The sequence below is a fragment of the Mauremys reevesii genome, linkage group 3 (assembly GCF_016161935.1).
Source record: "Mauremys reevesii isolate NIE-2019 linkage group 3, ASM1616193v1, whole genome shotgun sequence".
In the NCBI taxonomy this organism is placed as follows: domain Eukaryota; kingdom Metazoa; phylum Chordata; order Testudines; family Geoemydidae; genus Mauremys; species Mauremys reevesii.
Window position 1 is genome coordinate 206717649 of NC_052625.1, and position 13489 is coordinate 206731137.

The following is a 13489-nucleotide window of genomic DNA, read 5'->3' on the forward strand; positions in this document are numbered from 1 at the left end:
TCTGACTGGCAGAGGGCGCTGGGAGGAGTTCTTAGAGGTGTCACACGACCCTCTTCTGGGCGGGTCACCCCAACCCAGAACACCCCCGATTGGTCAAACCTGCTCTCGGGGTGTTCCTATGTCGCTGAAACCCATTGCGATTGGTAGAGGGCAGTGGGAGGAGTTCTTAGAGAGGTCACACGAACCACTTCCGGACAGGTCACCCCGCCCCAGAACACCCCTGATTGGTCAAATCTCCTCTCAGGGCGAGCCTACAGGGGCGAAACCCATCCTGATTGGTAGAGGGCAGTGGGAGGAGTTCTTAGAGGGGTCACATGACACACTTGCTTCCAGTCATGTGTCCGCCGACCCGAAGTAATATCCTCATGGGTGGACTTCCAGTGACAGATGGTCAGGGCTTAAGGGGTCAAGGGGCAGGGTTTAGGGGCCAAGGGGCAGGGGTAGGGTTTGATTGATGGAAGGGCCCTTATACTCCCGCCGGTTCCCATGCTGCTGAATCCCACCCTGCCAGCAGGCCCACTAACAAAAGGGCCCACAAATTCCACCATCTCCCTACCATCCAGCGGGCCTGTAAGCATGGGCCAAAGTGGCTGAGAACAATGGCGTGTTGTCCTGGGACACAGCGACTGACGTATAAGAGACTCTCCTTGGGGTGTGACGTTTAACCCCGGATTCCAAGATGAAAGCGGGGCCTGGGGCTTGGACGAGACTGAGGGTGTGAACAGCTCACTGGATTTGTTACTTGACCTCCTCTGGTTCAAGAATCAATCCTTCCTAGGCAGATGCATGGCCAAAGTCTCTTCCTTACAGATGTTTTGGCCACATGTGTGAATAAAAGCCAACAATCCATGGAGGAGGAGAACAGCAAAACCTCTACGTTTTCAGAAGCTGACCTGGTGCTAGACATCGAAGGGAGGCAGCAGTGGGGTGAAATGCCCCAGAGATGTTTATACTAGCGGGTGGAAAGCAGGGGACTCCATGGGGCACTTGGTTTGCACAGGGCTCAGAAGAGAAACTTCCTAGGAGATAAGGGGCCGGGCTTTCCTGGGGTGATGGAAAGATGGAGTTTGGCATTTCCAAGTTGGCAGACACAAGACCCGAGGAAGGGGCTGGGGCAGGAAGGAAGTGAGGCCCTTGACCCAAAGAGCGAAAGAAGGCGAGATCTGCCACAGACCCGAGGGGAGTGCCATCCACATGGAGTATGTGTGTTGCCGGCCCAGAGGGCCCGAGGGGCAACAGCGGGTTCGTTGCCCGCGTGCCGCACTAATTAACACACCAGGGTGGAGAAGGAAAGAAAGTTTATTGAAGATCTTGAAAAGGCGCTAGGAGAAGCAATATCTCAAATCAAGCGCATTGATAAAAGCAAGTTCCCCTTTTTATATTCCAAGTTGTCTGTACTGGCCTTTGTTTCTCCCTGTCTCCCCCTTCCTCCCTCCCCTTGCAGCAGATACATTAAGCAATAAATTGTAGCTTGTTAGAAACCTTCCCATTCGCATGTTTCTCTCTGGCCTTTACGACACAGATGCATGCAGACTTTCCCCCCCATTTTCCCCCGTATCACTACCGCTTTTTGCTGTTTCGAGCTGCACTGCAGCTGCGAGCTAAGAAAGCTGACAGTTACACATTTTTGCTTTTTGGCTGTTAGCAGTTTCGGCTGGTTAAAGTTCACAACATGGAAGAACTTTGGTTCACTCAGGCCTAGAGCAAGAAGACTTCATCGACACTCGTGGTCGTTCATCCTCCCGAGTTACCTAGATTTATGCCTAGTGACACCAACAACTGTGACTCCCATTTCCTCTCTCCAGCACGCCATCCAAGAGCTGAGATGTCATGGGGCTGGGGTGTCGGAGCAGGGGAGGAAGTTGCTAATAATTAAAGGAGGCTTTAGTATAATGAATGGCCACAGCCAAGCTGTGGAAAACAGATCGCAAGGCCTGAGGCTTGGACAGCTGAGGTGCCCTGCAACTTAAACCCCAGTCCACTGCGCCTGCATTCCACATATTAGCTGAGCTCCCTGGGCTCGAGTACCTGCAGCCCAGGAACGGAGCACGGCCGAGGTCTGGAGAGCAGAACGTGGGCCATCTACCGAGTGGCTGGAGAGAAGGTTCTGCTAACCCCCTTCGAGAGGCAGGTACTGTTACAGCAGGACTCTCCGGCCTTAAAGGGACAGCAGCCTCAAGCACAAGCCATCGATTGGCGAGCCATCCCCAGCACCACTGGGCGGGGGGAGAGGCTGGATGGGGTGGCACTAGGGCCCAGGGAAGGTGGTGTAGCTGATACCTCTACAAGGAGCTTCTCAAGCCCGGGAATTATTGAGGTATCTAGCCCAAGGGACCTGATGAGATCAACTTATAACTACACCAAGTACTGCTTGGTTTGCCCCAAGCCAGAAAGGCCCGGGAAGGTGATGGGTCTATTACAGGAGGATGGGTGAGGTTCTTTGGCCTGCAAGGTGAAGGAGCTCAGACTAGATGATCCCAAGGGTCCCACCTGGCCTTAAAGTCTATGAGGAACTGTAACGATGCTGGTTCTGGCGGGACCCAACTGAGAGCGCCAATTCAGGACAAATTGCTTAACACAGGGCAGTCACAGCCCTAGGCTGGGGTTTTTCCACCTCTAAGGCAAACCAAACCAGCCAGACAAAGAGGACTTTGGTCTCACCCCACTGGCTAACCACAAGTCACACAAGCAATTCCCTTAGACACTCCAGTCTCCCAGTATCACCAACAGTGCCACTCGTCCTGGGGATGAATGGTTATGAAAACCAACACCCCAGTAAAAGAAAAAAGGTTCCCTCGATCCCAAAGGACCAAGCCCCAGCCCGAGGTCAATATACACATCAGATCTTACCCACAAATCACGCTGTTGCCAATCCTTTAGAATCGAAAATCTAAAGGTTTATTCATAAAAGGAAAAAGATCTAGATGAGAGCTAGAATCGGTTAAATGGAATCAATTACATGCAGTAATGAGCAAGTTCTTGGTTCAAGCTTGTAGCAGCGATGAAATAAACTGCAGGTTCAAATCAAGTCTCTGGAACATCCACAGCTGGGATGGGTCATTCAATCCTTTGTTCAGAGCTTCAGTTTGTAGCAAAGTCCTCCAGAGGTAAGAAGCAGGATTGAAGACCAGATGGAGATGAGGCATTAGTCTTATATAGACTTTTCCAGGTGTAAGAACCTCTTTGTTCTTACTGTGGAAAATTACAGCAAAATGGAGTCTTCAGTCACATGGGCACGTCCCTGCACTTTGCTGAGTTACAAGGCGGATCTGCCTGCTCTCCATGGGTCAGTTGTAGCTGATGGTCCTTAATGGGCCACCAAGCAGGCTAGGCAGAGCTAACACCAACTTGATTTGCAATAAATACTTGCTATAAATTTGTTATTACTAATGAAAATGTTTGTAACTAATGTGTTGCTATTACCAAGAACTGAAAGAATGTGCAATGTGCCTAATGTTTTGGAAAATCCCTTGAACACGTTAAGAGGAATACACGAGAACACACTTTATGTTAGAAGGCCTTGTAATGCTAATGTTGCACTGTTAATGCCTGTAAACAGTCTTGGAACTTTTCACAGGGAAAAGACGTTCCAGACCTGATGTGCTGTATGAAAGGGAAAACTGAGGCACGCGACCATATTGCTTTCACGGCCAAATGCCAAGATTCCTGTACTATGAACAACAGGTGAACAGGGGCTGCTAGCAGAGAGTTTCGCAAGGAGTTTGGAAGGGCAGTGGGAAGGGAGCGGAGTCCTCATCGGTCCTAACCCTTCCCTGTAGTCCCCTTAAAACCTATAAACCAAACCCCATTTCAAAGCTCCATTCTGTAAACCACCCTTCCATTAACTAGAGACAATGCAGGCAGAAGCCCAACAGCAGAGTGGGGACTATCCAGTTTATTGCGCTGAGTGTTGCATGTATGATTACCTGCCCTGTGGGCGGGTGGCGTATGTGTGCAGTCGGTGCAAGGAGCTCCTGGCCCTCAGAGACCATGTACGGACTTCGGAGGCCAGGGTAGCAGAACTGGAGGAGCTAAGAGAGGCAGAGAGGTATGTGGATGAGGCTTTCCGGGACACTGTAGAATTGTCCCACCTCCGCTCAGACAGCCCCTGTGCTGTTGAGGAGGAAGAACGGCCCAGGAAGCAGAGCAGTCAATGGGAGCAGAGGGAAACCTTGATATAATAGGCATCACAGAAACCTGGTGGACTGAGAGCAATCAATGGGACACAATCATTCCGGGTACAAAATATATCGGAAGGACAGAACAGGCCGTGCAGTGGGAGGAGTGGCACTATATGTGAAAGAAAATGTAGATTCAAATGAAGTAAAAATCTTAAGGAATCCACATGTTCCATAGAGTCTCTATGGATAGAAATTTCATGCTCTAGTAAAAATATAACAGTAGGGATCTATTATCGACCACCTGACCAGGACAGTAATAGTGATGATGAAATGCTAAGGGAAATTAGAGAGGCTATCAAAATTAAGAACCCAATAATAGTGGGGGATTTCAATTATCCCCATATTGACTGGGAACATTTCACTTCAGGACGAAATGCAGAGATAAAATTTCTCGATACTTTAAGTGACTGCTTCATGGAGCAGCTGGTACGGGAACCCACAAGGGGAGAGGCGACTCTAGACTTAATCCTGAGTGGAGCGCAGGAGCTGGTCCAAGAGGTAACTATAGCAGGACCGCTTGGAAATAGTGACCATAATACAATAGCATTCAACATCCCTGTGGTGGGAAGAACATCTCAACTGCCCAACACTGTGGCATTTAATTTCAAAAGGGGAACTATACAAAAATGAGGGGGTTAGTTAGACAAAAGTTAAAAGGTACAGTGACTAAAGTGAAATCCCTGCAAGTTGCGTGGGCCCTTTTAAAAGACACCATAATAGAGGCCCAACTTCAATGTATACCCCAAATTAAGAAAAACAGTAAAAGAACTAAAAAAGAGCCACCGTGGTTTAACAACCATGTAAAAGAAGCAGTGAGAGATAAAAAGACTTCCTTTAAAAAGTGGAAGTCAAATCCTAGTGAGGCAAATAGAAAGGAGCACAAACACTGCCAACTTAAGTGCAAGAGTGTAATAAGAAAAGCCAAAGAGGAGTTTGAAGAACGGCTAGCCAAAAACTCCAAAGGTAATAACAAAATGTTTTTTAAGTACATCAGAAGCAGGAAGCCTGCTAAACAACCAGTGGGGCCCCTTGACGATGAAAATACAAAAGGAGCGCTTAAAGATGATAAAGTCATTGCGGAGAAACTAAATGGATTCTTTGCTTCAGTCTTCACGGCTGAGGATGTTAGGGAGATTCCCAAACCTGAGCTGGCTTTTGTAGGTGACAAATCTGAGGAACTGTCACAGATTGAAGTGTCAGTAGAGGAGGTTTTGGAATTAATTGATAAACTCAACATTAACAAGTCACTGGGACCAGATGGCATTCACCCAAGAGTTCTGAAAGAACTCAAATGTGAAGTTATGGAACTATTAACTAAGGTTTGTAACCTGTCCTTTAAATCGGCTTCGTACCCAATGACTGGAAGTTAGCTAATGTAACGCCAATATTTAAAAAGGGCTCTAGGGGTGATCCTGCAATTACAGACCGGTAAGTCTAACGTCGGTACCGGGCAAATTAGTTGAAACAATAGTAAAGAATAAAATTGTCAGACACATAGAAAAACATAAACTCTTGAGCAATAGTCAACATGGTTTCTGTAAAGGGAAATCGTGTCTTACTAATCTATTAGAGTTCTTTGAAGGGTGTGACAGAGCGGTTCTGGCGGGACCCAACTGAGAGTGCCAAATCAGGACCAATTGCTTAAACTGGGCAGTCACAGCCCTAGGCTGGGGTTTTCCACCTCTAAGGCAAACCAAACCAGCCAGACAAAAGGACTTTGGTCTCACCCCACTGGCTAACCACAAGTCACACAAGCAATTTCCTTAGACACTCCAGTCTCCCAGCATCACCACCAGTGCACTCGTCCTGGGGATGAATGGTTATGAAAACCAACACCCCAATAAAAGAAAAAGGTTCCCTCGATCCCAAAGGACCAAGACCCAGACTCAGGTTAATATACACATCAGATCTTACCCACAAATCACACTGTTGCCAATCCTTTAGAATCTAAAATCTAAAGGTTTATTTACAAAGGGAAAAGGTAGAGATGAGAGCTAGAATTGGTTAAATGGAATCAATTACATACAGTAATGGCAAAGTTCTTAGTTCAGGCTTGCAGCAGTGCTGGAGTAAACTGCAGGTTCAGATTAAGTCTCTGGAGAACATCCCCCGCGGGGATGGGTCGTTCAGTCCCTTGTGTAAAGCTTCAGTTTGTAGCAAAGTCCTCCAGAGGTATGAAGCAGGATTGAAGACCAGATGGAGATGATGCATCAGCCTTATATAGACTTTTCCAGGTGTAAGAATCTCTTTGTCCTCACTGTTGAAAATTACAGCAAAATGGAGTCTGCAGTCACATGGACAAGTCTCTGCATACTTTGCTGAGTCACAAGGCGTGTCTGCCTTCTCTCCATGGGTCAATTGTGTAGCTGATGGTCCTTAATGGGCCATCAAGGCAGCTAGGCAGGGCTAACACCAGCTTGTCTGGGATATTTCCCAGAGGCAGAGCATAATACAAAATACAGACAGTACAGAGCCAATACTTATAACTTCAACTACAAAATGATACACAGACATACAGACAGCATAATCATAACCAGCAACCCAGAACCTGGTCTTAGACACCTTATATGACCCCCTTTACTTAGGATTTGGTGCCACTACAGGACCTTGGTTGCAACCCATGTTCTATATGGTTCCCATTTATATCAATAACGTCACACCCCCAACGCAAAAGTGATGCAGGAAGGGATGACAAAACATCACTGACTGCATCCTAAGAGCTCCCCACTCTGGACAATGCATCAGCCACGATATTTTCCTTCCCCTTTATGTGGACTATATCCATTTCATACTCTTGAAGGGCCAAACTCCAGCGCAGCAACCTGGAGTTGGTACCTTTGGCCTTGTGCAGCCAGACCAGAGGGGCCTGATCACTCAACACAGTGAAACTTTTGTTGTACAAACAGGGCCTAAGCTGCTTGACAGCCCAGACAATGGCATAACATTCCTTCTCAATGGGAGCGTAATTTTGCTCAGTGGGGGACAATTTCTTGCTTAGATACGCCACGGGATGTCTTTTATCCCCTTCCCCTTCTTGCATCAGTACTGCCCCAAGCCCGATATTGGAAGCATCTGTACACAGCAGAAAAGGTTTGCTGAAATCTGGGCTGGCCAAAACCGGCTCTTTAGCCAAAGCACTCTTGATGCTTTGGAATCCCTGCTCACAGGCCTCGGTCCATCGCACCTGGTCTGGTTTTCCTTTTTTGTCAGGTCTGTGATGGGAGCAACGATGTCACTGAATCCCTGAACAAACCTCCTGTAATAGTTGGCCAGACCAATGAACGATTGGACCTGTTTCTTAGTTCTAGGGACAGGCCAGTTTTTAATGGCCTCCACCTTCAAAGGCTCAGGGCGCAGTCGCCCATTGCCCACCCTGTGCCCCAGGTAGGTCACCTCAGCAGCTCCCATTCTGCATTTAGACACCTTAACAGTTAGATTGGCCTCTCTGAGCCAGTGCAGCACAACCCCTATGTGGTTAAGGTGATCTTGTCACGAACTGCTGAATATGGCCAGGTCGTCTATATAGGCCCTGGCAAAAGACTCTAATCCCCGTAGGACCTCGTTTATAAGTCTCATGAAAGTAGCCCCTGAATTACGCATCCCAAAGGGCAACACTTTGAACTCATACAGGCCAGATTCCACTATGAAAGCGGATTTTTCTTGTGCATCAGCATCTAGGGGAATTTGCCAATATCCCCTAGTCAAATCCAGGGTGCTTATAAACTTTGCCCCCCCCCCCCCCAGTGTATCCAATAGATCCTCTATTCTGGGTGTGGGGTAAGGGTCAGGCTGAGTGATCGCATTTAGCTTCCTGTAATCCACACAAACCTCATGGTTTTATCCTTCTTTGGCACCATCACAATGGGAGAGGCCCAGGGGCTCATGGAGTGGGTAATTACCCCCATTGTCAGCATGCTTTTTACTTCCTCCTGGATCTGCCTTTGCATCTCTCCCTTGGCCCTGTAAGCTCTGCTGGGAGCTGGGCGGGGACCCACCGTCTGAATGGAGTGTGTCATCCTATCAGTGAGCCCTGGCCTGCTGGAGAATGTTTGCTTGTGGTGTTTTAATAACATTAGCAGCTCCTTTCTTTGAGGGGGGGATAAACCCTCCCCCATCTCAATGCTCTCAAGAGGCGTCTCTTCCTGGCTTTCAGCAACCATGTCAATCAAAGGGACAGACACTGCCTCTTCCTCAGCACAACAGATCATGTTCACATTTACCTCCCTTGCATGATAGGCCTTCATTCTGTTCACATGCACTGTCTGCACACTTCCCTGAATCTGGCTTTCCTCACATCATAGGTCACCTCATTAATTTTCTCCACTACCTCCATGGGCCCAATCCAAACATCTTTCATTTTGTTCCTCCGGACAGGATCTAGCACCAACACCATGTCCCCTATTTCAAACGCTCTCTCCTTAGCATCTCTGTCATACCAGGCTTTCTGAGTATCCTGGCTCTCTTTCAGATTCTGCTCAACCAACTTCATCATCTCCTGCAAACTCTCCTTGAACTGAGCCACATACTCAGCCACTGGCTGCTCTGTCTCCTTCACATTACCTTCCCACGAGTCACGGACCAAATCTAGGGGCCCCCGGACCTGCCTCCCATAGAGCAGCTCAAAGGGAGCAAACCCTGTAGACTCTTGGGGCACACTCCTGTACGCATACAATAGATACGGCAGCAGAACATCCCAGTCATTCTGGCGTCTATCAACGTACATTTTCAGCATAGACTTTAGGGTTCCATTGAACCTTTCCACTAAGCCATTAGTCTGGGGGTGGTAGGGAGCTGCTTTCAGGTGCTTTACCCCACATAACTCCCACAACTGCTTGAAAACCACGGACATGAAGTGAGACCCACGGTCAGACAATATTTCTTTAGGAAAACCCACCCTGCTGAAAATAGAGAACAAGGCCACTGCCACTGTCTCTGCCTCAATATTAGCCAAGGCTACAGCCTCAGGATATCTGGTAGCAAAATCTACCAACACCAGAATGTATTTCTTCCCATTTCTGGAGGGTCTTGGGAATGGCCCCACAATATCCACAGCCACTCTGGCAAAAGCCTCCCCAATAACAGGCAGAGGCTGGAGGGGCACCTTGCTAGGCCCCCTTAACCCCTTACGCTTCTGGCACAGTTCACAGCTCCTGCAGTAATCTCTCACCGACCCAAAGAGGTGAAGCCAGTAGAAATTTTGCTCTAGCCTGTCACATGTTTTGCCTACACCCAGGTGTCCTGCAAATGGACCATCATGAGCCAACTTCAACAAATCGCTGCGGTAACTCTCCGGTACCACAAGCTGTTTGTGAGCTGCTGCTTGGGAATTCTTCCTTCCCCTGGGCGGCTCCCTATACAACAGCCCATCCTGCATGAAAAACCTGCCTCTCTCTTCACTGGCTGGGACCTGATCTTTGGGCATCATTCCTGGCTCTCTCCAGAGATACATCACTTTGCTGAGCCGCAATGAATTCATTTTGGGTTTTGTTTGAATTCAGAGCCATCTCTGAAACTTCAGACAAATCCTCACCTGCTTCATCATGAGAGACACTCTCTGTCTGTTCGCCGTCTCCCTCACCGGCCTCAGCTAAGGTATCTGTCCCAGGCACCAACTCTTTCTGCCACCTGGTCACCACATTCACGTGGCCATTCACCCTCAGTATGTTATTTCCTACCAAAACATCCGCCGGGATTAAATCCCGGACCGCAGCCTTCACCTCCCCTTGAAAGCCATCCCACTCAAGGTGGATTCTAGCCATCGGCAGGTCCACAGAGTACTCAGATAGCGCCACTATCGTCACATACTCCCCTGGCAACATGTCCTCTGGCTTCACCAGATGTCCCTTGACTATAGTTACATCAGAGCCCGTGTCTCGCCATCCCATGCATTCAACACCACTGACCTTTGCCTCCTTAATAAACCTCTCACTCCCTTGCCACGCCTCAGTTCTGACATAACTGGTGAGCTAATCCCCTCCCCCCAGACCACTGGAGACGATGGGGTTGGCATTAGCCATCGCTGTGCTTGCCCCTGGACTCAAGGTGGTGCTGTTGAGGCTTGGTTCAGCCTGAGTGCTCAGGGTAATGGAGTTGGCCTGCACTGCTGGCTTTGGGCCACCCTTCAGGGTCGGGCAATCGGGTCTGATGTGGCCCAGCATACCACAGTGATAGCAGGTCACCTGCTCCGTCCTGTGGTGCGAGTTCCTACCCTCCATCCCCCCTTTAGAGGAGTCAGGGCCAGGTTTACCTTTAAATCCTTCCCGAGCCCTGTTTTGGGTCTGGGCATCCGCAATCTCTGCCGCCCGCAGGACTGACTCAGGGTCCCTAGTGCACACAGCTGCTCTCACATGGTCAGGCACAATGTCTAGGAACTGTTCCAAAGTTATCAAATCCAGCAGTTTGTCGAAACTCCCATGTGCCTTTGCTCCCATAACCCACTTTTTAACAAAACCCATCAGCTTCTGAGCACATTCCACAAAAGTACAATCCTTAGACATTTTAAACTCTCTAAATTTAACTCTGTAGGATTCAGGAGTGACCTTGAACCGCCTTAACACAGAATCTTTAAACAGCTCATAATCCAAGGCTTCCCGTTCCCCCAATTCATTAAATACCTCCCTGGCTTTTCCAGTCAGTCTGGTCAGCAGGGCAGGCATTCGCTGACCTTCTGGGATTTGGTACAGATTGCAGAGTCGTTCAAAGGTAGATAGAAACGCCTCTATATCCTCAGTATCACTGTAAATGGGACACATCCTTTCCCAGTTTTTCTCATGGCGGTGGGGAAGTGGAGTACCAGGGGGTGATGACTTTCTCCGCTCTTCCACTTGGAGCTGAAGTTTGGCCGTCTCCTGTTGCATCCTGTGAGTCTCCCGTTCAGCAGCCAGCAGCTCCAGACGCCCCTTACGAGCTCTCTCTTCTCTCTCATCAGCCTCCTTCTTTCTCCCATCAGCCTCCTTCTCTAATTCAGCTATTTTTTGCCTTTCCAGCAACCGAAGATCTGTTAGATTCCGTTCACGCTCAGGTTGCAGTTTATCTGTCGCTTCTTGCCCTCCAACTGTTTCTGCAGCGTCAGGCAAGGGCCAAGCTCCCTGATCATTGGCCATTAACAGATTTCTGAGTTCCTCCTTTGTAGCTTTCTTTCTAAAGCTTATCCCCTTTTCTGAGCACAAATTTTCCAGGGCTCTTTTGCCCAGTCCCGCATAATCTCTCTGCTCAGCCATTGCAGCAGCTCTCTAACCAATCAAACTCTCAAACCCCAAAATTCGAATTTGGATAGCGTGGGGTTCTGACCCAAAGCTTAATTGACCTGGTTCTGTGGATCCAAGCACGACTACGCCACTGTGACGGAGCGATTCTGGCGGGACCCAACTGAGAGTGCCAAATCAGGACCAATTGCTCAAACAGGGCAGTTACAGCCCTAGGCTGGGGTTTTTCCACCTCTAAGGCAAACCAAACGAACCAGACAAAAGGACTTTGGTCTCACCCCACAGGCTAACCACAAGTCACACAAGCAATTTCCTTAGACACTCCAGTCTCCCAGCATCACCACCAGTGCACTCGTCCCGGGGATAAATGGTTATGAAAACCAACACCCCAATAAAAGAAAAAGGTTCCCTCAATCCCAAAGGACCAAGCCCCAGACCCAGGTCAATATACACATCAGATCTTACCCACAAATCATGCCGTTGCCAATCCTTTAGAATCTAAAATCTAAAGGTTTATTTCCAAAGGGAAAAAGGTAGAGATGAGAGCTAGAATTGGTTAAATGGAATCAACTACATACAGTAATGGCAAAGTTCTTAGTTCAGGCTTGCAGCAGTGATGGAGTAAACTGCAGGTTCAATTTGAGTCTCTGGAATACATTCCCCGCTGGGATGGGTCAGTCAGTCCCTTGAGTAGAGCTTCAGTTTTTAGCAAAGTCCTTCCAGAGGTCAGAAGCAGGATTGAAGACCAGATGGACATGATGCATCAGCCTTATATAGACTTTTCCAGGTGTAAGAATCCCTTTGTCCTCACGGTGGAAACTTACAGCAAAAATAATATGGAGTTTTCAGTCACATGAACAAGTTTCTGCATACTTTGCTGAGTCACAAGGCGTGTCTGCCTTCTCTCCATGGGTCAATTGTGTAGCTGATGGCCCTTTAATGGGCCATCAAGCCAGCTATGCCGGGCTAACATCAGCTTTGTCTGGGACACTTCCCAGAGGCAGAGCCTAATACAAAATACAGACAGTATAGAGCCAATACTTATACTTAAACTACAAAATGATACACAGACATACAGACAGCATAATCATAACCAGCAACCCAGAACCTGGTCTTAGACACCTTATATGACCCCCTTTACTTAGGATTTGGTGCTACCACAGGACCTTGGTTGCAACCCATGTTCTATATGGTTCCCATTTATATCAATAACGTCACACATGGGATAAAAGGAAAGGTCCTTTCATGGATTGAGAACTGGTTAAAGGACAGGGAATAAAGGGTAGAAATTAATGGTAAATTCTCAGAATGGAGAGGGGTAACTAGTGGTGTTCCCCAAGGGTCAGTCCTAGGACCAATCCTATTCAATTTATTCATAAATGATCTGGAGAAAGGGGTAAACAGTGAGGTGGCAAAGTTTGCAGATGATACTAAACTACTCAAGATAGTTAAGACTAAAGCAGATTGTGAAGAACTTCAAAAAGATCTCACAAAACTAAGTGATTGGGCAACAAAATGGCAAATGAAATTTAATGTGGATAAATGTAAAGTAATGCACATTGGAAAAAATAACCCCAACTATACATACAACATGATGGGGGCTAATTTAGCTACAACGAGTCAGTTAAAAGATCTTGGATTCATCTTTGATAGTTCTCTGAAGATGTCCACGCAGTGTGCAGAGGCGGACAAAAAGCAAACAGGATGTTAGGAATCATTAAAAAGGGGATAGAGAATAAGACTGAGAGTATATTATTGCCCTTATATAAATCCATGGTACGCCCACATCTCGAATACTGTGTACAGATGTGGTCTCCTCACCTCAAAAAGATATTCTAGCACTAGAAAAGGTTCAGAAAAGAGCAACTAAAATGATTAGGGGTTTAGAGAGGGTCCCATATGAGGAAAGATTAAAGAGGCTAGGACTCTTCAGTTTGGAAAAGAGAAGACTAAGGGGGGACATGATAGAGGTATATAAAATCAAGAGTGATGTTGAGAAAGTGGATAAGGAAAAGTTATTTACTTATTCCCATAATACAAGAACTAGGGGTCACCAAATGAAATTAATAGGCAGCAGGTTTAAAACAAATAAAAGGAAGTTCT